Source organism: Trichosurus vulpecula, chromosome 7 (genome assembly GCF_011100635.1).
Source record: "Trichosurus vulpecula isolate mTriVul1 chromosome 7, mTriVul1.pri, whole genome shotgun sequence".
NCBI classification, from domain to species: Eukaryota; Metazoa; Chordata; class Mammalia; order Diprotodontia; family Phalangeridae; genus Trichosurus; species Trichosurus vulpecula.
This window is the reverse complement of record NC_050579.1, coordinates 126,749,776-126,774,665: the sequence shown is the minus strand read 5'-3', so window position 1 is coordinate 126,774,665 and position 24,890 is coordinate 126,749,776. Positions and strand designations below refer to the sequence as shown.

General features: G+C 37.3%; 1 pseudogene; it reads left to right on the top strand.

Moving 5' to 3' along the window:
• The first annotated feature begins 6,972 nt into the window (after positions 1 to 6,972).
• Positions 6,973 to 9,565, top strand: LOC118857627 (annotated as a pseudogene).
• The last annotated feature ends 15,325 nt before the right edge of the window (positions 9,566 to 24,890 follow it).

Here is a 24,890-nt window from a genome sequence, read left to right as displayed (position 1 = left end):
AAAAAGTTTACATTTTGATGGGGGAGATGACACACATATAAGTGGTTATATACAAAATACATAAAGAGTTGGATATAAGACAGCTTACAGGGTAGAATGTCATACTTGAGCTGAGTCTTGAAGGAATCCAGGGACTGGGAGTCAGGAAAGAGGAGGGAGAACATTCCAAATATGAAGGACAGATAATGCAAAGGGAGAGATATGGAAGATAGAGTGTTGTGTGTAGACCAGTATGGTTGTACTCTACAGTGAATGGAGGAGAGTACTGTATAAGGAGAATAGAAAGATAGGGAGGAACAATTTGTAAAGAGCTTTAAATGCCAGGCAGAGGAGCTGATATTTGATTCTGGAAGTATTAGAGAAGCATTGGAGTTTACTGGAGGAGGAAGGCAGTGGAGGTGGGGTGGTTTAACACTGTCAGATAATACACTTTAGAAAAATATAAATTGGTTAAAGGATTAGAATATTTTCTGGTGGTGATCAATCAACCAACAAGCATTAAATGCCTACTAAGTGCTAGGCACTATTAGGGAATAGGATATAAAGATGAGCTTACATTCTATTGGTGGAGATGACATATACATGTAAAATATATATATATATATATATATATATATATAATAGGTATAGATATAGATGTGTGTGTATAAACACATACAGACATATATATGTACATATGTATATATGTATGTGTATATGTACATACATGTGTGTGTATATACACATATGTGTGTGTATATATATACATATCATATATATATATATATACACACAGAATAAATAATACAAGGTAGTTTAAGGAGAGGAAGCACTAGCTGTTGGAGAGGTTGAGGTAGGAAAGGCTTCACCAAAAATATGATTCTTGAGCTAAATCTTGAAGGAAGTAAGGGATTCCATAAGGAAAAGGTAAGGAAGAAGTATATTCCAGGCATGGGGAAGAGTCAGAAACAAAAGATGAGGTGCTATGTGTCACAACTATCAAGAAAGCCAATGCAGCTAAGACAAAGAGTAGAGAATAGGAAGCGATATAAAAGCTGGAAAGGTAGATTTGGACCCAGGTTGTGAAGGGCTTTAAAAGAAAGGTGTGGTCCTGCCTCTAATCAAGCCGCCTTTTGTTGGCCCCACCTGAAGCCTATTGAATGGGCAGGAAAGATCTTTCACTTACTGATTGGCTTCTCAACTACCTAGGCAATTAGGTGGCTCAGTAGATAGAGCTCTGGGCTTGTAGTCAGGATAGACCTGAGTTCAAATCTGACATCAGACACTCACTAGCTGTGTGATCCTAGGCAAGTCACTTAACCTCTGTTTACCTTAAGGAAATGGCAAAGTACTCCAGTATATTTGCAAAAAAAAAAGAACCCCATAGGGTGTCACAAAGAGTTGGATATGACTGAACGGCAGCTTAGTGCATCTGTGACATTATTCCACAAGCGCCTTAGTATATGATCATCATGAGTTGCTTTGGTCAAAAATGCTTATTCATCTGATAGTGAGCCTTTTGGTGATTTTTGGTGATGTGTCTCTGAGAATAACAGAACTGGTTTTCAGACAAAGCCTATGATCCATCGCTTGACCTGTACTTGAAGCCATTCCAACTTGGTAGAGATTATGATCAGCTGGCACAACAATTGAAAGCCCCCAAATACTTCCATTCTGTGACAAGGCATCAAAACTTTACTTTAGTGGGCATTAAAAATATTCATAAAATGTATTAAGTTAATGGTAACACTTTTATTGAATTAAGAGAGTCTCATTCCCCTCCAAGCAATGCTTCTGACTTTCAACATAATGTCCCCGTGCAGGCACCTTCAACACCACCCCATTTTCAGTTTCTTTCTTATATGTATACAAAATTCATTAGTATATAAGCATTATTATGTAATAAAAACATTAATATGTAAGCCCCTTGAGGGCAGGACCTGTCTTTCTTTTTACTTATATTTATATACCTAGAGTTTAGCACAGTACCTAATATACAGTAAGGATGGAATGGATAGTCCCCTTGCCTTAAAACCAATAAATCAATAAAAATAACTTTTGACTTTTAAACCTGAAGTATTAATTACCTTGTTTCCAAATTATTATTATTAATTCTCAAAGTAAACAACAACAACTTGCTAGTTTTGTGACCTGGGATTTTTTTAATGACTACAATTTTCTTAAGCCTTTGAGTCAAAACTCCTGTGCACTTGGGCAGGTCTTTGTCATTTTGCAGACAGACCAGTTTCTGTAAATAAGTAGCTAAACATATAAGTAGCTGTTTCATTGTCTGAAAGCTGCATGACATGATTGTGCAGATGAGGATGAGGATATTTTAAGTTTGTATTTACAATTTACCATCCACAGATGAATGATGAATACTTCATCTTCTTTCAATCCTAACAATAACCCTGGGAATTTCATCAAGCTCTTCTTGGTGTACAAGGACCTATTTTAACTAACCATAGGAATCTAAGCTATAAAATTTTATTTTGAAAGAGAAAGGTTCTTTTTGAAATGAAACTCTTGACTTCCAGGAGGTCTAAGCACCTTAAACCATAAAATGAGAGGGTTATGATGAATTGGCCATCTCTAAAGTCAAGGATGGTAGAAAGGAAACCAGAGTTTAATGACAGAGAGACTAATCTCTAAGCTTTCGAAGGGCAGGGGGCATATCTTATTAATCTCTGTCTCCCCCTAAGCACCTACCACTGTGCCTTCCACATCGTAAGTGCTCAATGATGATTTATTGTTGAATACTCCCTCCTCAGCCCTACCCCAAAGTCAACATAGTCCAACTCAAGCATTTATTTGTTCTCAGTTCTTTCTTGTACCCACTAGACCTAACCCTAATCATCCAGGAACTGCCTCAATTCTGAAAATAATTGAATCAATCAGTAGGATGAACTTGTGCCTGCTTTCTATGTGTGTTATCTATACCTCTCCAGTAGAAGGTAAGCTTTTTAAAGCCAGGGACTATGTGGGGAGGATGGAATTCTGTTTAGTAAATTCATTTCACTTCCCAGAGCCTGGTAATATGCAACCTTGTCATTTAACCTGAGGTGTATATATCAATATTGTCTACACACAGTATATTTTTTATTGGACAAAGCATTTTTTTCTTTTATATTTCTGAAAAGAGTACAATGAAAACAGTGAGAAGATGAGGCAGCCAGGTGGTGAAGCAAATAAAATGGCTGGGCCTGGAGTCAAGAAGACACCAGTTCAAATTTGGCCTCGAATACTTACTAAGAACAGCTAGGTGGTGCTGTGGATAGAGCACTGGGCTTGGAGTCAGAAAAATCTGATTTCAATTCCAGCCTCAAACACTTACTAGCTGTGTGACCCTGGGCAAGTCACTTAACCCTGTTTGCCTCAGTTTCCTCATCTGTAAAATGAGCGAGAGAAGTCAATGGCAAAACACTCTAGTATCTTTGCCAAGAAAACCCCAAATGTGTTCATGAAATCCGACATGCCTGAAAATGCTTGAACAATAACATACTAGCTGTATGACCTTGGACAACTCAATCAACCTCTTTGCCTCATTTTCCTCATCTGTAGAATGAGGATAAAAATAGCTCCTATCTTCCAGAGTTGTAAAGACCAAATGAGGTAATAATTATAAAGCACTTACCACAATGCTTGGCACAGTAGGTGCTATATAAATGTTAGCTATCATTAGGAGCCACAAAAAAGACAGCTCAGAGAACAGGGGACCATCACATTAAGTTTTCATTCCGTGAATAAAATCTTATTCCAACTCAATACAATTTCCTTGATGTCATAGACTATTCAAAAATACATTTTATTTCATGTTTTAATAGCTGTCCTTTATTTTTACATCATGTCCACTTCTGAATATGTGACTGAGACTACCCTCATAACAAAACAAAAACACCTCAACAAAGCCAACTAACGCAGCATTCATATCTGAAAGCATATTGAAAATTCCATACCTATAACCCATACACACTTTTTCTTTTAGTGGAGGAAGTTTCATTTTTTTCATCTCTTCTCTGAAACAGAGAATGGTCATTATAATTATACAGCTTTCATTTTTGTAGTATTGTCCTTTCCCTTTACATTGTTCAACTGTTCAATGATTAGTCAAGAATTATGTTGTCATGATACACATTATTTATCTTTTCTGTTTCTTTCACTCTAAATCAATTCATGTAAGTCTTCCCATGTTTATTTGAGTTTTTCATATTTAGCATTTCTCATAGCTCAATAATCTAACACATTCACATATCACAATTTGTTTAGCCATTCCCCAATCGATGGGTATCCAAGATGCATTTTCAAGGATAATTGACAGTAATTTTGCCAGTCTCTTTCTAACTCTGTATTTAAACATAAAGGACATCGAGACAAAAGCAGATGGCTATGATAATGCCTTTGTCAGAATTGTGAAAATTATCCTTATCAACACTACTCCATAGTCCTAGATCACCTACCATGGGTAGGACATTGTGCTAGATTCTGGGGATACAAAGAGTATAAAATAAGATCCCTTGTTCTTCAGGTATAGTCTAGTTGAGAAGCTCTATATTAAGGAGAGATTGATGATTGAAATATCCTTTCATTCCCTTTTCAAGACAACATCCAAAATCCTGGGCTCCAATGAAAATGAGAGAACTTTCTGTGATACCCTTATAAAATCTATGTGTTTTCCTCTTCAGTTATTAACTTTTATTTGTCTTCTTCGCTTCTCTAAATATCCTCCCAATGAATCCTCCCTTGGAACAAAACAAAATTTGAGAAAAATCAATCAACAAAGCAATTAGATTTGAAAATATGTGCAAAATTCAACACTCACAATCCCCAACTTCTCTCCAAGATTAGAGAAGTATGTTTTCTACCCTATTCTCTGAGACCACAGTTAATAATTGCAATTAATCTAATTAAGCAGAATTTTAGTGTAAAGAAAATATGTAAAGGAGAATTTCTTTACTCAAATAAGTTCAAAATTTAGGGATTTGTTGAACAGGATTAACCTCAGCTACAATTATACAATAAAGAAGAAAAGGAATATTTTCTTTAAATTACTGACTTTTGAAGCTTATTTTGATGTTTATCCAAGACTAAATTTTGTTCTTTAAATTATATTAACTCTAAATTGATGGCATTATGTCTTTTGTGTAGGCATTTTGAACTCCTTTTCCAAGACATCTTTAAGAGGCTCATTTTTTTTCTTGATACACAATATAAATTACAAAGAAATTATCTTTCAGACAATTTAATGGAAGTCAAAGGAATAAAGGATTAGATTGACCTTTTTAACTGCTATTAAAGCAGACTAATTCTCTTATCAAAGTGGAGATCATACTCGATTGCCTACATAATATATTTTTGTAAGAATGACTAATTGACTTTATTTTTTACATATTTATTTACTTTTTTAAGTTAGGAAGATCAGAAAAGCAGAGAGCCCTTGGGACTTAAGTGAAGGGAACTCTATAAAGAAAAGTATAATTAAGATTTTTTATTATACTAAATGAACTATAATTAGATTAAGAGACAAGGGATGGTCTTCGAACCTCCAACTTTCATTCTTGAATAATGAAAACATTCTTGGCAAATGCTTTCACTCTGATCTGTCTTGCTCTAGTCCAACAATTTCATCTCTAGAGGAACAATAAAAATGCCCCTGACCATCCCTTTTAATCATGGTCCCAGTTCCAAAAGCCAACAAAATAGAAATGGGGTCCTATTCCATTATTCCTAACGGGGGCATCCAGGTAACTGGGGCCTACTTTGAATATACTTTTTTTTCAAAGCAAATATTTGGCCCCAAAGCATCCAGTGGGTACCAAGAAGCAGGGACTAGGACAGGCAGTGGATCTCCTTGTGGTGTTCTGCCAGCTTGATCCCAAGATCCAACTATGAGCTTTTTAAGTACAATGACTTTACTATGCCCTATTGGAGCTACAATTACTGCAGCTGCTGGCACCAGACTTACCCTTCAATGGATCCTCATTAAGGATTTAAAGTGTCCTTATTCCAATTCCAGGGTTTTGAAAAAATCCTGTATGTAGTTAATTTTTGTCACCACCTCCCTTGGTCAGGAATTGGTAATTTGTCCACCTACTGCCTTCCTTGGATATGGTAGCTATTTCTCAGACTCCTATAAGGGCAAGGGAAGTGGGACTTTTTGTCTTTTGTTTTGGAGTGCTTCTTGGCACCAAGGCAATCAAGTGCCTTTGATTGAGTCTTGCCTTTGTTTGTAGGAAGGCCCACACCCTTTTGCTAGTTAGGTCACAAGAGGTGTAAAACCCTCAAGAGGTGTGAAGCACTCTGACCCTGAAAGAAACATATAAATACTCTGAGGTTAGCGTTTTGCTTGGAGCTCATTCATTGGAAGCGTGTTGGTGTGGAGACTCTGGTTATCTGTTAAGGAACCCCGCCCCCCAAAGCCTTGAAAACCCAGATATTGGTGCTTTTTTCTCTGGTAACTATGTATGCATAGCTTTGGTCAGACAGCTAGAAGTCTGTCTGTTGATTTGTGTTATTTGCTCTGTTTATATTTTCTTTATTTGTAATTTCTGTTTATATTTGCTCTGAAGTTCATGGTGCTGACTTTTCTCCCTGAACTAAGTGAATGATACATGTATGTTTAATTTAAGTGAGGTTGTAAACTCCTTAAAGTTGCTTTCCCTAGAAAAGCAGATCAAAGAACCTTTGCTAGCAGCCCTCCTGTGTGCTGGTATTATTGGTCTTACACAGCCACAGTAGCTGCAAGTAACATTGTTGTCACAGCTCCCTCTCTGTAAAGGAACCCTGATTCCCCAGAATGCTTGGTTGTCATGGTAGACAAGGCAAGTACCACCAAAAGTTGATAGGCTAAGTACATTTATTGGATGCCACCTCAGGGAAGATAAACAAAGAGGCAGGGCAGTGACTAAAGCATAAAGAGAAGTGGTAAAATGGTGAACGCTTGGAGGAAAGAAACCAGGTTTAAGTTAAATGGGGTTCATGGTGTGTGATAGCCAAGCCAGTCCTGCTGAAGAGATCACCAAGCTCAAGTTCTTGGTGTCCAAAATGTGCACCAATCTGGACAACTACCTGGGGGTGAATGATAAGGACTTGGCTCAATTTGTGATCAATCTTGCTAAGAAAAATACAACCTGTGACACTTTTAAAGCTTCCCTCATCAAAAGTGGTGCTGAATTCACAAACTATCTTATAAGCAACTTGTTATGTCTCACACACAACATGCAACCCCCAGCAAAGCCTTCTACTATAAAAGATCTAGTTGTTAAACCAAAGAATAAAAAGGAAAAGCTCAAGAACCTATTACCAGTACTTTGCTGACCAAACAGTCCTACTTTATGGACCATGCTTGCTGAAGATGATGTGAGAGTAGTCATGGATGCCCTCAAAGAGCTAGACTTGCTAATGCCTAGTGCTACAACACATGAGAAGCAGAAAGTCTTTGAACATCATGACAGAGCAAAAAAAGAAGAAACAGAGTCTGAAACAAGACAGAGAGCACAAAGGAGGACCCTGGTCCAATGGAGGTCACATTTTAGTACTCAGGATAGGGATAAAAAGAAATCTAGATGCCAATCTAAATGCAGAAGTCAAAGTCCTATCAAAGACTATGATCAATATGGGCAGAAGAATAATGACAGATAGTGGACAAACTTGTGAAGCAGCCTCCAACTAAAGAATCTTCTATTGGGGAAATTTACAATGGCAAAGTTACCAGTATCAGCAGTTTGGGTGTTTTGGCCAGGTAGAAGAACTAAGAAAATGGTGGAAAGATTTAGTTCACATCTTTGAGCTTCCCTGGGAAGGCTGAGTGGCCAATTTTGCTGTTGTGATGAACAAAGGCCAGGATTGAGGTGAAAGTCCTATCTTTTATTGGACCAAAATCAGCCTAAGCATGAAGGATGTGGCTCAGGATACTGGAGAAGAACTGAACCCAAACTGCTAGAGGAACTTTGTCAGGAAGATCAATGAGGAAGTGGAAGATGATAGGCTCCAATTGAAACACCTCACCCAGATCTTGAGAATTGGGAGATCAAATAGATGATTGCTGTGAATATTCTTTTCAAAGAAGAGTTTCTAAACTCTGATGAAGGGACAGGACTCCTTCCTAGAATGGATTATAAAGAAGATTAAGACCTAGAGATTGAACCAGTTGAGGAAGAGCTTTCATTCCTGAAAGGACACACCAAAGCAGAGCATGAACATGATTCCCATTAAAATTGTTAAGAATCCTATGGCTCCCTGTCCCAAGCAGAAATGGTGGAAGGTGCTTTGGCCAAACAGAACCAGCATGAAGCAAAGATGGACTCCATTCCAATGGGACTCAAGAAACACTGGGTGTATCCTCTGCCTGATGTGAATGGGAGGCATATTGCTGCCAACATATGGGACATTGGAATGATGCCTAATGCTTTTGGGGGCAACAAGCATCTTACGGTGAAAAAGACCTAGCTGTCAAGCATTGAGTAGAGGGTAAGTTTCTCTCTTCAAATTTAAGGACCAGCTTATTCAGGCTATTCATAACAACCAGATGATGATTGTTATTGTAGAAATCTAAGAAGATAACACAGATTTCTCAGTATCTTGCTGAGGCAGATTATATCTCCAGTGGGGAACTGGATGTATATAACCTCTGACATCTCTGTAGACATCTCTGACCAGTGAAGGGATCTACTACATGGTAGACCCTAGGTTTGTGAAGCAGAAAGTATACAGCTCCAAGACTGGGATCAACCAGCTGATGGTGACCCCCATCTCAGATTCAGGCAAAGCAGAGAGCAGGCAGAGCTGGGAGAACAAAGCCCAGAAAGTGTTATAGACTCAACACAAAATGTTCTATCAATATGACATGCGGACCACCAATGTGCCTGAGATCCAGGAAACTAAATTAGCCAGCAAAGTGCTCTCTCTCAAGGCCGTGACCTGCTTTCCTTTGACTTCCTGGATGACGCATCCACCCTTGAAAACTCTGATCACAGCCATGGAGCAACTATACACATTGGCAGCCCTGGGTGATGAGAGCCTGCTCACCCATCTGGGTCACAGGATGGCAGAGTCTCCTCCCATGCTGATCATGTCCATGCATCTGGCCTATAATGAGGAGATGTTCACCATTGTATCCGTGCTGCACCTCAAAAGAAAGCCAGATTCCACCAGATCAAAGGTAGCCACCTCACTCTCTTGGCTGTATACAATTCTTGGAAGAACAACAAATTCTCCAACCTCTAGTGATTTTCATAAAGTCTCCTTATGCAAAGCCCAGAACATCTCTAATCAGATACTGAGCATCATGGATAGACTTAAGCTGTGTCCTGTGACAGGGCCATGTACAGAAAGTTATCTGCAGTGGTCTCTTCTGAAATGCTGTCAAGAAGGACCCACAGGAGGGCTATCGAATTTTGATTGGCCAGCAGGTGGTTTACATCTATCCTTCCAGGGCTCTCTTCAACAGAGAGCCAGAATGGTATATTCTGAGTTGGTGCTGTTTACCAGGGAGTACATATGGCAGGTCACCACCATTGACCCCTGGTGGCTGGTGGAGTTTGCCCTAGCCTTCTTCAAGATGTTGGACAGAAGAAACAACAAGAGCTAGAAACCCTGGATAAATGCTAAGAGGAGTCAAATACTTGGAGCATCTGCTGGGCTTTCTGATGATGGGGACGAAGAAGTCACAGGTTTTGGCACAAAGTACTCAGGGGAAACAACACCTCCCACCCCAACAAGACCAAGTCCCAAGACTCTAGTGACTCTTGTTTAAAATATCCCTGGAAGCATAGCTGTCCTCAGGCTGAGAGGCCCCAAACCCAAAACTGGACATCCTGAACTTTACTCTCATTTCTTTCAGCTCATCTTGGCCTTAAGATACATGCCCCCTCAACTGAGGCCAGCCTAGGTCCTGTGAATGATAGGTATATAGCACCTTTTTCTGCAAAGCTGGACTAGGAGAAATTGTTACATTTCTGAATAGTTCATACTACAAGATCCTCGGACCAGAGGGCCCTGATGTGCCAAACACTGAAGTGCCCACCCATCTGCCTAGTGCTTTTTGAGGACATAGCAGCAGAGCCCACTGGTGATGTTGCCCTAGCATTCTACCCACTCTCCAAGCTGTTTCTTCAGGCTTAACTCTTTGGAAATATGGATTTGTTAATTTTTAAATACATATGCATACATATATATGCACACGCACATACATATATATTTCTTTTTTTGAAAATACAAGGGATAATGTGTATGTGGGAATCCATAGGAAATCAAGCTTATAGAATTTAAAGATAATTCAAGCTTGTTTGTAAACCTTGTGGAATTAAGACACAAGAAAAATTTTCAGAACCTGGATCTTCTCTTTACCAGAGGCAAATTAACTCAATGTCATCTATAGTCTAGAAATAACATGTGGAGATAGAAGTGAATTATGATCTTGAGGCTTTGATCTAGCCTAGCCTTCATTAAGAATTATTCTAAGGGTTATTAATAAAAGCAATAAAAGGATTATATACCATGTTATAAATATAATTACAATATACATGCTGATAGCTAAGATGCTTCTAGCTATGGCATCTTCTAAAAGAAAAATATGCTCAAAAATATGCAAAAGGTAGAATACTAACACATTCCATTTTTTTGTGGCACCTAGATTATGTATTTCAGGATGTCTATCTAGAAAGAAATAATATTACTATTGGTCCACATGACTCCAAAGTATTCAGCCAAAGGAGATGTAGAGGAATGAGTTATTTAATAACAGAGTTAAAAAACAAAACAATGTACTGAGAGGAAAGAGATCTGGGGTTGGATTCCAGCTCTGCAGCTGAAATCACATGTCATGAAAATAACTTATGCCCTGTGTCTCCTTTACCGCCATCTGTAAAATATTCTTTCTTTTAGATCGCTAGGAGGTTTAACAGTAAAAGTAAATAATAGAAGTTCAGGCAGTAGTTCCTAACATGTGAGAGGAGGTGGGGAGGTGAGGAGGGAAGGAGGTGGGATGTTAGCTTCTAATGGCTGAGGGTGAGGGGCACAGTTTACACAGGATGGGAAAAGACAAGTCAGGGTGGGAGCTACCAGAAGGAGTCCATGAATGAAAGTGCAGGCATGCCAAGAATTGGCATTTTGTAGACTGAAGAAATACATCTCACACATAGATTGCCATTCTTAAAATATATGTATGACCAGTTGCAATTAAGTATATATAAATGCATTTGAAAATGTTTTCATTTTCATTCCTTTTTGTCATCATGTATTTTCTCAATCAGTGGATTCTAACAGTGTGACTACTATCAGGAGAGGGTTCCAAAAATTTCAGAGGTCTTAAGTCCTTACATCCAAAAAAGCCAACAGCGATGTGTGAGGGCATTATTATTTGTGTGTATATGTACATATACACATATATGATAATATAATGCTGGCATATATTATAATTGCATTATTTATATTATATATTATTATATTAACATATATTATTGTATCATGTTTATTAGTTGAGAATTAACTACTGTGTTGATTCTTCTCCCTTTCAAATATCCTAGATTAATTCAATTCAACAAGTGTTTGTCCAATGCCTATTATGTGCTAGGCACCGTGCTAAGTACTGGTGATAAGCTTCATTAGGGAAAGGACTGCATCGTGCTTGTATTGGTATCTCCCCCAGCACCTACCACAGCATCTTGCACATAATAAACGGTCGTTCCTAAACGAGTGGAGTGAATGAAGTGAATGTAGAAGACACACAGACCAACAGATAGAGTTTCTGGTGAGCAAAGAAAAAGAGTTTAGGAAGTAAGAGGAGATTAGAGAAGAGACACGTGTAAGATTGGTTGGTGTAGAAGTTTGAAGATGAATGTAATTCTGATGAAGAACCAATGAGAATGCAGAGAAGGGATCAGATGAAAGATATGGTGTGATGTGATGAATTATGGCACCTATGGTAGGCATGAAGAATTGTAAGCAGAGGAAGGGATCCAGAGCAAGACTAAGCGAATCTGACCACCACATCCAAAAGTGCAACAAGAAATGGAGTCTGACTCTGGTATAATTGCCTGTGTCAGAAACCAAAATTAGAAAGATAAGTAATTCAAAGAAGACAACAACCAGTTTAAAAATAGAATTGTAGGGGCAGCTAGGTGGCACAGTGAGTAGAGCACCGGCCCTGGAGTCAGGAGGACCTGAGTTCAAATCTGGCCTCAGACACTTGACACATGTACTAGCTGTGTGACCTTGGGCAAGTCACTTAACCCCAATTGCCCTGCCAAAAAGCAAAAAAAAAAAAAAAAAATAGAATTGTAAATCTAACTCAATAGCAACAACAGACTCAAAAGGGGGGAAAAGCGACTTTCAACATTAATACTTAAATGAAGCAGGAGGTTGGTTTTTTTTTAATTTAAATGAAAGCCCTTAAGGAAAGAATTAAAAGTAGAATAAATGGCTCAGAAAAGAAACTGGTAAACCTTACTCCCAGAAATAGACTCCCTACAAAGTAGAATAGAACAAACAAATCAATGCTCCCATAAGACAGCAAGAAATATGGGAATAGAACCAAAAGACTAATGAAAACAGAAGAAAATGTAAGATATTTGATAATATAAACAACTGATGTGTACAGAAAGGTAAAACCATGTTAAAATTAAAAAGCTTGGACAACACATTTAAAAAATATGTAAATGAAAACTTCCTAGGTCTATTAGAACCAAGGGGCAAAATGAAGATATGATGAATTATCCAAACATTTTCTGGAGGGAACTCCAAGAGCAAATGTCTCAGAAAAGTCATAACCAAAATACAGAGCATTCACACCAAGAAAAATATATTTAAGTACCCCAAAAAGAAGAGTTTAAGTAGGAAGGAGCTACAATCAGATCACACAAGACTAGGCAGCTATTAAAAATGAGAAGAGATCTTGAAATGCAATACATACTCCAAAAGGCCAATGTGATAGACTTACAACCAAGAATAACTTAGTCTTCTGAATATAATCCTACAAGGAAAAACAATGGAACTTTAATCGAACCCGAGACTTTCAAGTATTCCTAATGAAAAGATCAGAACTAAGTAAGACCTTTGAAATACAAACACAAAAATCAAGAAAAGCCCAGAAACATAAATTTACTTGAGAAATTAGGAATCATATAATGTATTATGAAGATTCTAACATAGAAGAAAATTCACAAAAAAGAAAAGGAAAATGATAGATACTGGAGGGACTATAAAAAAAAACATGTATTTTAAAGAAGTGTTAGTAGAGCAATGAATTAGTATAGCCATTCTGGTAAGCAATTTGCAATTATGCCCCCAAAACTACTAAACTGTGCTTATCATTTGGCTTGGCAATACTACTGCTAGGATTATACTCCAAAGAGATCAAAAAGGAAATACAAAACCCTCTATTTCATATTCAGAGCCCTTCATAACCTGGCCTCTTCCTACCTTTACAATCTTCTTACACATTATTCCCCCCAGTGACCCTGGCTTTCTTGCTGTTCCTTGCATAAGACATGCCACCTCCAGACTCTGGACATTTTCGGTGTCTGTTTCCCAAACCTGGAACACTCTCCCTCCTCATCTCTACCTCGTGTCTTCCATCAGGTCCCAGCTAAAATCCCATCTTCCATGAGAAGCCTTTCTTGATCCCCCTCAAGGCTCATGTTTTCACTCTATTCACTCTAACGATCTCCAATTTATTCCACATGTATTTTGTTGGGGCAACTAGGTGGGGCAGTGGATAGGGTTCTAGGCCTAGAGTCAGCAATACTCATCTTCCTGAGTTCAAGTCTGGCCTCAGACACTAGCTATGTGACTCTGGGTAAGGCACTTAAACCCATTTGTCTCAGTTTCCTCATTTGTAAAATGAACTGGAAAAGGAAATAGCAAACCACTCTAGTATTTGTGCCAAGGAAACCCCAAATGCAGTCGCCAAGAGTTGGACACAACTGAAAAAATGACTGAACAAATATATTTCATTTGTGCGTAGCTGTTTGCATATTGTCTCCCCACTAAATTGTGAATGCCTTGAGAGCTGGGACTATCTTTTGCTTTTCTCCAGAGCTTAGTACTGGGGTGGGAAGGCAATGGTAAGGAGAGGAGGTGACCAAATATAAATAAACAAACAGATAGATAGATGCTAGATAGATAGATAGATACATAGACTGACCAAAAAAAAATAAATAACATTTAGTTGAAAAACTCTTGAACCAAGAAAAGCTTTTTAATTAAAAAGTAAAAAATATAGTGGTTTGGTCTAGAAAATATTTAAGTTTCTTTAAAATTCCAAATCACATGATCTTAAAAGTATATATAACTGCATGTGGAAGGATAGAAAACAAGGTGGAACAAACAATTTTGGTGCCTAGGGGAAAACAGAATGAATTACATCCACAAATAAACCTTTTAAGGCAAATTCTCTTGGGTAGGGGGTGACCTTGGGAAACAGGGGCCAGAGGGGACAGACAAAAGGAAACTACTATGGGAAGGCTAACAGAGCAGAGAAGTACAGAGTTAGGTCAGGTTGGAGAGGATATCTGCTAGGCCATGTGGCCATGTGGGGGTTTGAAAAGAAGAGAAAACATGCAATTTGTTAGCTTGCTTTTTGAACTAATTATTTCTGCTAACTAGGTGATAAGTTCAGTTTTTTTCTACACTGAAGGATCATACATGATGTCAATGTCCTCTAAATTTTGGTACCCTGGGACAAGACTCTGGTTGCCTCTACAATAGTAATGGCTCTGAATCAAAAGAATACTGGACATGATATCAAAAGACCCAGATTCAAACACCGGGTCTCACACTTACCGGGTCTCACACTTACCGGGCAATAGTGAACAAGTTACCTGGCGGCGCTATAACTTAATTTTCTCATCTTTTTAAAAATGAAGGTAAGAAAAATTGTGTTGCCTATCTCAAAAGCTTATTGTAAATAAAAATCTTGCTGAGCTTCACTCTCTTCTTTCTGTAAAAAGGAAGAAGAAGAATAAAATTATTATTGCCTATGCCTATTGCATAGGGTTGTTGTTAGTTTGTGGACTGAAAAGTGCTTTTCACGTGTAAGAGCTGGGGCTGAAAGGGGGATCTAGGAGGTCATCTACTGAACCCTTTCATTGCAAAGATTAGGAAACTGAGACCTCAAGAATTTAGGTGATTTGCCCAAGGTTATGTAGGGGGAAAATGGCAGAGCTAGGATTTGAACCTAGCTCCCCTGTCTCTGAATCCAGTGTTCTTCCCACTGTACCTCATGAGTTGTTATGGTTTGGATATAAGAAAACATTAGGAGAGAATATAGTCAATCAAGTATGTTGTAGCTCTCTTAACAATTACATCTGGTCAGCTGAATAACTGATTTGATAATAATATGGTTGGTTCAGTGACTATATACTAATATGGCTCCCAAGTTTAATTTTATATTTAGTAAGGCACTGGTGTTTTGTTTATATTCAATCATTTTATTTTTTATTGTTTTGTTTTTTCCCAAAGGAGGAAGTGTTTGGCTCTGTGATTTCATCAGTATGGGGAACTCCTGCTAAACAAATTCACTCTATCAGCACACAGCAGCAAGTGCTCTGCAATTGAGAGTCTTAGAGAGTTGTGTGGGGCCCCAAGAAATGACTTACCAAGGGTTACACTGCCAGTAGGTGTCAGAGACTGGACTTGGACCCAAGTATCCTTAATTCAAAAGTTTGTTCTTTATTCCCAATGTCATTCTTCCTCTCTCACTAAATTCTATCACTTTAGTAGAGCACATAGTTACTAGATTAAATCCACATCACACAAATCTTTTCCCAGAAGTAAGAGGAGGCATTACTGAAATATTACTTTTCACTTTAATCCATAGCCATTTAATTCTTACTTTAAATATAATATTAGATAGATAAATCGCTCTGTCCTATGGACTTATTTTTTTCTCAGGTGAAAAAGTCTTACTAATTTCACCACTTATAAAACAGAAAAGAAAAAGAAGCACCTTTTACCTTGAGCAATAATTTGAAATAAATTCATCTGTGTGTAATGTATATTTCCCATGTTTATTCAGTTAATTTCCATTGTGCTGGAAAAATCAACCTTAAATGTCCTTTTCAAAAGTACTATTTCAGACAGTCATTTATCAGGTGTATATTGTGTGGCTGGGTGGTGTTTAGAGATTCCATTTGCTGTACGTTATCTGTGATCCTTACACTCAGCCTTCATTTGTCAGGGATTTAGATCTCAGCTGTGTTTAGTTTTGGGGGCTTGAGAACAAGTCGACCCATAGACAGACACCTAATCATATAATTTGTGCAGTGCAAAAGGTTTGACTGCCCTCTATCAACCTCTATGTAGACAGTTCCTTTGAATGTAGTAATGGATGACAATATCGAAAGCATAAATCTCGGCAAACTTCAAGGTTTCCTGGAAAACATGACTCTTTAACTTTAGGCTTATAGACATTTGGCACAATGTCAGAAACTCTTGGACTATTCATTTATCCACTACTAGCCAAAAATAACCAAAGTCTTAATGTGTCTGTTGATTTGTTTTGAAATCTGCTCAAAACTGTAAAGCTAGAGACCAGCAATTTAGAAACGAGTCCCATGAAATACGGAAAACTCTCTTTTTTATATTTCAGCATAGGGGACCATACAGCAAGCCAATGTCCCTCAGAGGACACATTTTTCCAATACATATAGTCAATAAACTATATAATATAGCAAATAGCAGAATGTATACACTCAAGGAAGATGATTGGAAGAGAGTAGAAAGTTAAATCATATCACCTACCAAATTTCGCTGCCCCTAACATTTAAGGCTTGGTTGCTTTAATTAGATGCTACAATAACTCAGTAATTCATTATCTCATAGATGGCTTTATTAATAATAAGGTAAAAACTTGTTATGTAAAAAATTCAACACTTTATATGTAACACTACCTCAAAAATGGTCTTAAAGATAACCAAATATCATTTTATACCTTATTATTTTAACTCCCAACATTAAGTATTGTGTTGCCTTTATTTTGAAACTGCTTTTTTTTTTGAAAAATAGCATTTATTTCTAAAGAATACACATTGAGCAATAATTGCCATAGGCAATATATATAGTGCAGTGGTCTCCAAAATAGGGTGCTTTAGTTTAGACAGTATATTTGGCAAGGGTGGAGGGATGTTAGCACTTCCACTTCTATTTTTTATTTAAAAAAAGGTAATTAAGCTTTGGTAATGCTTAATATACATATTGACATTGGCTGTTTATCAGATGGTTACACATAATACATAGCACACAAGGAAAGATAGGAAATTGCACATCAAGAAGGAATTGAAAATAGAGCCCTCATTCATTCATTTACTTTCAACATATTGTGCCATATTACTGTTTACATGTACCTGGTTAATTGGATTTATCAATCATATGATCTAGTTTTGACTAAGCACGAGGATAGGGATTAGACCTATGATTTCATTGGTTTAGGGAACTCAAGTTGGCACTTTTTCTGCCCTCATAGTCTTAGAGAGCCAACTACAGCTAGGAGCAGCTACGTGGTACAGTGGATAGAGTGCCAAGCACGGAGTCAGGGAGATCTGAGGTCAAATCTGACCTCAGACATTTACTACCTATGTGACCATGGTCAAGTGACTTAACCTCAGTTTCCCCATCTGTAAACTGGGGATAATAATAGTACCTATCTCCCAGGGTTATTGTGAGGATCCGATCAGATAATTGTGAAGCACTTAGCATAAGATGTCTGCCATGTAGTGAATGCTATGTTAATGTTGTTATTGAGTAGGTTCAGTCACGTACAACTTTCCATGACCCCACTTTTGGGTTTTCTTAGCAAAGGTTCTGAAGCAGTTTGCCATTTCCTACTCCAGCTCATTTAACCAATAGGGTTAAGTGACTTGCCCAGGGTGACACAACTAATAAGTGTCTGAGGCCAGATTAGAACTCACGAAAATCAGTCTTCCTGATTCACAGACAAGTGCCCTATCCACTGCACCTAGTTGCCCCATATACATGTTATCTGTCCTTATTATCCAGGGACTGAGGGATTAAGTGATTGTCCCAGAGTCACTCAGCCAGTATGCGCCAGAGGTGTGAACCCAGGTCTGGCTCCAAGGTCAGCCCTTCATTCACTATATCACGCTTCCTTGTTGTCCACAAAAAAAATGGACAAGTGGTTTGAAAAGATTTCTGTCGAGAAACTTCAGATTGAAGAGAACTCTAACAATGTGAGCATAAGCAAGGGTAAGAAAGTGATGAAGCTGATGCTTCTGTTTCTAGTGAGGGCTCTTTCTCACCTATATTATAAGGCAAAAACAATGCCAATCTAATCAATTAATAAGAAATTGGCCCAAAATTTCAAAATTATCAAGAAGATTATTTGAAGATTTCATGTATGTCCACTATTCTTAACAATGAACCTCACCTGGGTATATTATTTCTTAAAACATTGACTAATGATAGCATGAATCCATCACAATTCTCAAGCAAGACACTTAAACACCTGGATTTTGTTACCAAGAATCATGTAAGTGTATCATCTATAAAACTTCTCTTATCTGAACATTTTAAAAACTTGGAAAAATAATTTTCTAACTTGTTTAAAAATCTTTCAAGCAAAGTTTCAGGTGACTTTTTGGATCCATTTCTTAAACGCATAAAATGCCAGATCTCTGATTAGTTTGCAAGCACAACTAATTATAATCAGAGAAGATGGAAATTTAATAGCCAAATTTCAACAAAAAAAATCTTTCATATTGGAAGATGGGATTTAAAACAAGCATCTTAATTCATCAAGTATGGTCCTTTCTTCCATTTGGATCCACATTTCTTTCTGATTTATCTTTTTGAACTTTGACAGCCATGTGCAGTATAAATGAATGCCCAGTATAAAAACAAACAGAATTTAGAATCAGTGGTGGTGGGTCTTTCATATCTGACACCTGCACTAGATCATTTTTAACAATGCTTCTTTTTACGACAAAATTATTTTCAGTAATTATCATGAAATGCAATCAATGATAATGTCCAAAAAAATTCAGAGAGTAAAAAATTTTTTATTGAACTTTGTATGTATAAGCATGCCAGGAAAAATATATTAATTAGTTTAATTAATTAAAGTAAATATCACAGTATGAAAAGGATAAAAGTAATGAATTAATACAGTTAATTACATTAACATTTTTTTGAGGAAAAAAGGAAAAAAAATTATCTTTACATATTGTTGTGTCAGAGTAATGAATAGTAATGCTACAGTTTCTGTTTTCAAGCCTTAACTTCTGGAAATTTGTCAGTCTTTGCCAAAATCAAGTTTTGCATATTCATGTTTATAATAGACAGTATAGCCAGATTTATTTCATTCATATTTGAACAAAGAAACATCTTTATAAATAAAGCAGTAATATACAAAAAGGAAAAATCTTACATACATGGATAAAATTTGGAAGACATTCATAGGAATCTCATTTCATAAGTGAATTTTAATAAAACTGAAATGTCTGCAAAAGGTACAATTGAAGCAACTACTAAATCATCATACTGATGTAACATTTTATTTCCTTGGTTCATTCTTTAGTTTTAAAAGTAATTAATTTAAAAAGAATGAATTTCAATTTTTAACATCATGTATAAACTACATTTTACACTTGTTAAACAAATATATTACAAGTTGTGTTTCACAGTTTAAATTTTCAATGCAAATGAAAACTCCAAACATTTACATAGAATGATAGGACTGAAAAAACTCAAATTCTGTTTCTTCATCGTTATAATTGCTGTGCTATCAGTTTTTATTTCACATCTACCATGGGGATGCCGGAATATGTTGTATCAAAGGTGTTGGAGACAAGAATTTTATCTAAAGTGAGTTCAAGCAATTCTGAACTATTAAGGATTTACCTTCAAAATGAACACATGTAGCTGAGTCCACCAGCATCAAGGGCCAGCTGCAGTAACATTGCAATTGTTTAGAATTCAGAAATTTTGTGGGGAAAAATATTTTATCACTAGTATTCTCCAGAATTGCCAGTGAATGGTGATAATATAAGGCAGTCCAGTTTTATTCAGTTTTATTATTGTTTTAAAATTCTCAAAAAATGTTTCAACTATTTATAGTCTGCACCTGGGACAGACCATTTCCACCACCTAGGTCTTACTCTGCCAGAACTTAGAACCACACATTCAAATTGTTGTTTCACAGAATTTTAAACCTATATTTAAAAAAACTAATGAAATATTTTCAATCATATCATTGGCCTAATGACTGTTTTTAACTGTAGATTTTGCCACCATGTCACAACTTCCTTCTCACCCCTGAAGTTCCCACAGCTACTATGCCCTTCTAGCCCTGGAATATTCACCACCCCTTCAGACCCCTTCTTCCATTGTTGAGTTCCCCCCAGAACCTCCACTTGAGGATGGGCGAGGCCAGCCAGACTTAATTTATCTCTTGATTTTCTAAACTTTGCCACTATGCTCCTGCCTAAGGACCATCCCCCTCTCCCCATTCCCAGCCCCAGACTTTCCATTTCTATCATCTTCCCCATTAGGACATAAAGCCCCTTGAGGGCACGGACTGTCTTTCTTTATATCTTTTATTTGTATCACCAGCACTTAACACAAGTCTTGGCACATACTATTTGCTTAAGAAATGTCTGTTTCACCATTATCTCATCTTTTTAATTTCTATTTCATGCCTATTTGTAATATATATAATGCATTTGTACATGCATATAATTTATAAATATATTTCTTGAGGGCTTTATAATACTTTACTTACAGAGGTTCACTATCAACAAAGTTTAGAGGACACTGAAATAGTGAATAGATCATTGGACCTTGAATCGGGAAGATTAAGGTCTAATCCTGACTCAGATACTTGATACCTGTATGACTTTGCAGAAGTTGTCAGCCTCTCTAAGACTCAGTTTCTTGATCTATAAAATGACAGCAATACTATCTCTAGCACCTACCCAACTTTTTTTGTGAGTCTTAATGTACATAAAGCACTTTGCAAACTTTAAAATCGGATAGAAATGGCATTTTATTATTTTATAAATCAATATCCCATGATTATAGTATAATTATTTGAATTATATTTACATATTTATATTATAATATATAATTATATGTCATATAATTATCTAAATAATAATACATAATTATAATATATACTATATAGTAATGTAATTTTAGTATAAAGTCTACATATTTATAGATATTTTTATTTTATGATTATATTATAAAGTAGTTGGTAATGATTGCCATTGTATCCCAAAATTATTTCTTTCTAGTGAATTACAATCCTTTCATTACATTGACCAAAGTACCTACCTATAATGACCACTTCTCAGGTATATTTCCATAGGGATGCTTTTTTTAGCCAGATTAGATGGCTGCCCATTCCAACTCCATGTTATGGTAATTAGGGTGGGACTTTTTTGTTTTCTCTTTTAGAATGGTAATCTTTTAGAAAGGTAATCAAGTACCTTTGATGAGTCTTCCTTTTCAATTATAATGGCAAGCAAAGTGGACTTTTTGTTTTCTTTTGTCTCTTTGATTGAATCAAGAGTCTTTGACCTGCTTAAGAAACAAGAAGGCCTAGTTCACATAGGTTTAAGTCCCATGGTTGTGAGGCCCTCTGACCCTGAGAAGGGTATATCAGATCTGAGTTTGGCATTTTATTTGGGGGCTCTTACTCACTGGAAGAGTGTCATGTGATTTGACCGGACAAGATTCTGGGTAGCCATTGTTAAGAGCCCCCTGGTTTTGAAAACCCAGATATTGGTGGTTCCCTTTTTGATAACTATGTATGTGATGTCTTGATCAGACAAAGCCTACCTGTTGATCTGTTTGCAGTTTCTGTTTGTATTTGCTCTGAAGTTCAGGGTGCTGACTTTTTCCCTGAACTAAGTGAATGATATATGTATGTTTGATTAAAGTGACATTATAAAGCACTTAAAGTTGCTTTCTTTAGAAAAGCAAATCAAAGAACCTGTGCTGTTGGTCTTATACAGCCACAGTAGCTGCAAGCAACATTGTTCTTACGCTCCAGCATTCTGTGATTCTGAGAGAAATTAATCCACCCTGTGAATAAAAAGCTTTTTATATATGTATTTTACAACTACATGTATAATATGCATTTATACACATAATATATACATATACATACATGTATGCATATGTATGCGTGCATACACGTGTGTATATGTATATGTATGTGTGCATGTTATATACATATATATATATATATATATATATATATATATATATATATATATATATATATATATATGATAAGCATTGTGACATAGTTGAGAGAAGGCTGACCTAGGAGTCAGAAAGATGTGAGTTCAAGTCTTGCACCTTGTATAAACTAGGTGCATAATACTGACATATCTCTTGACCTCTAAGTACCTCAGGCAATTCCCTCAAATTCTTAAATTCCAGGTAAGTGGAGGGGTGGAGCCAAGACGGCTGCTAGAAAACAGGGACTAGCATGAGCTCCCCACCAAGTCCCTCCGAAAACCTATAAAAAATGGCTCTGAACCAATTCTAGAACTGCAGAACTCACAAAATAGCTGAGGGAAGCAGGGCTCCAGCCCAGGACAGCCTGGATGGTCTCTGGGTAAGGTCTAATGCACACAGAGCTGGGAGTGGAGCAGAGTGGAGTAGAACCCAGCATGGGCAGCAGGAGGGCCAACCAGACCAGGAGCAGGGCTCAGTGGGCCCTAGCACCCTGAATGAGTGAGCTGGACTTCTCAGCCCACAAACACCAAAGACAACAGAGGAGGTTAGTGGGAAAAGCTGCTGGGGACAGGGTGATAGAGTTCCCGGTTCAGCCACTGCCCCAGGGGCCGCAGAGGTAGGGCAGCTACAGAACTATAGCTGCATTTGCTTTTGGCCCCAGGCCCACCGGGTGGGAGGAATTAAGTGTCAGATCAGAGCAGGAGTGCAGAGCCTGCTGAAGATCTGAGTTCAGTCCGGGTTGGGGGTTCTTGGGGAAGGAGGAGTGCTGGTGCGGCAGAGCTGGCTGTAATAGCTCTGAAAACAACAGCGCATCCCCTCAAGCTTGGAATAAAGTACTCTTTACTCTACAAGCAGTCATACCCCACTGAAAAACTCAAGGGTCAAGCAAGTTGGCTGGGAACATGGCCAGGCAGTGAAAACGCACCCAGATGCAGTCTCAGACTTTGGAATCTTTCTTTGGTGACAAAGAAGACCAAAACATACGGCCAGAAGAAGTCAACAAAGTCAAAGAGCCTACATCAAAAGCCTCCAAGAAAAACATGAACTGGTCTCACGCCATGGAAGAGCTCAAAAAGGAGTTGGAAAAGCAAGTTAGAGAAGTAGAGGAAAAATTGGGAAGAGAAATGAGAAGGATACGAGAAAACCATGAAAAACAAGTCAATGACTTGCTAAAGGAGACCCAAAAATATACTGAAAAAATATTGAAGAAAACAACAGCTTAAAAAATAGACTAACTCAAATGGCAAAAGAGCTCCAAAAAGCAAATGAGGAGAAGAATGCCTTGAAAGGCAGGATTAGACGAATGGAAAAGGAGGTCCAAAAGACCACTGAAGAAAGCACTACCTTAAAAATTAGATTGGAGCAAGTGGAAGCTAGTGACTTGATGAGAAATCAAGATATTATAAAACAGAACCAAAGGAATGAAAAAGTGGAAGACAATGTCAAATATCTCATTAGAAAAACCACTGACCTGGAAAATGGATCCAGGAGAGATAATTTAAAAATTATTGGACTACCTGAAAGCCATTATCAAAAAAAGAGCCTAGATATCATCTTTCAAGAAATTATCAAGGATAACTGCCCTGATATTCTAGAGCCACAGGGCAAAATAGAAATGGAAAGAATCCACAGATCACCTCTTCAAATAGATCCCAAAAAGAAATCTCCTAGTAATATTGTTGCCAAATTCCAGAGCTCCCAGATCAAGGAGAAAATACTGCAAGCAGCCAGAAAGAAACAATTTGAGTATTGTGGAAACACATCAGAATAATCCAAGATCTAGCAGCTTCTACATTAAGAGATCGAAGGGCTTGGAATACGATATTCTGGAGGTTAATGGAGCTAGGATTAAAACCAAGGATCACCTACCCAGCAAAACTGAGTATCATGCTCCAAGGCAAAATATGGATTTTCAATAAAATAGAGGACTTTCAAGCTTTCTCAGTGAAAAGACCAGAGCTGAATAGAAAATTTGACTTTCAAACAGAAGAATCAAGAGAAGCATGAAAAGGTAATCAAGAAAAAGAACAAGAAAAAGAAATCACAAGGGACTTACTAAAGTTGAACTGTTTTATTTACATTCCTACATGGAAAGATGATGTGTATGATTCATGAATCCTCAGTATTAGGGTAGCTGAAGGTAATATGCATATATACATATATATGTATATGTGTGTATATATATATATATATGTACATGTGTGTGTATGGATGTATATGTGTGTGTAGAGGGAGAGAGAGAGAGAGGGCACAGGGTGAGTAGAAGATGAAGGGATGATATCTAAAAGAAATAAAATCAAATTAAGGGATGAGAGAGGAATATATTGAGAGAGGGAGAAAGGGTGAGATAGAATAGGGTAAATTATCTCGCATAAAAGTGGCAAGAAAAAGCAGTTCTGTAGGAAGGGAAGAGAAGTCAGATGAGGGGGAATGAGTAAATCTTGCTCTCATCAGATTTGACCTGAGGAGAGAATACTATACACACTCAATTTGGTATCTTACCCCACAGGAAAGAAGGAGGAAGAAGATAAAAAAAGGGGGATGATAGAAGGGAGGGCAGATGGGGGAGGAGGTAATCAAAAACAAACACTTTTGAAAAAGGACAGGGTCAAGGGAGAAAATTGGACAAAAGGGGATAGGTTAGGAAGGAGCAAAATATAGTTAGTCTTTCACAACATGAGTATTGTGGAAGGGTTTTACATAATGATACG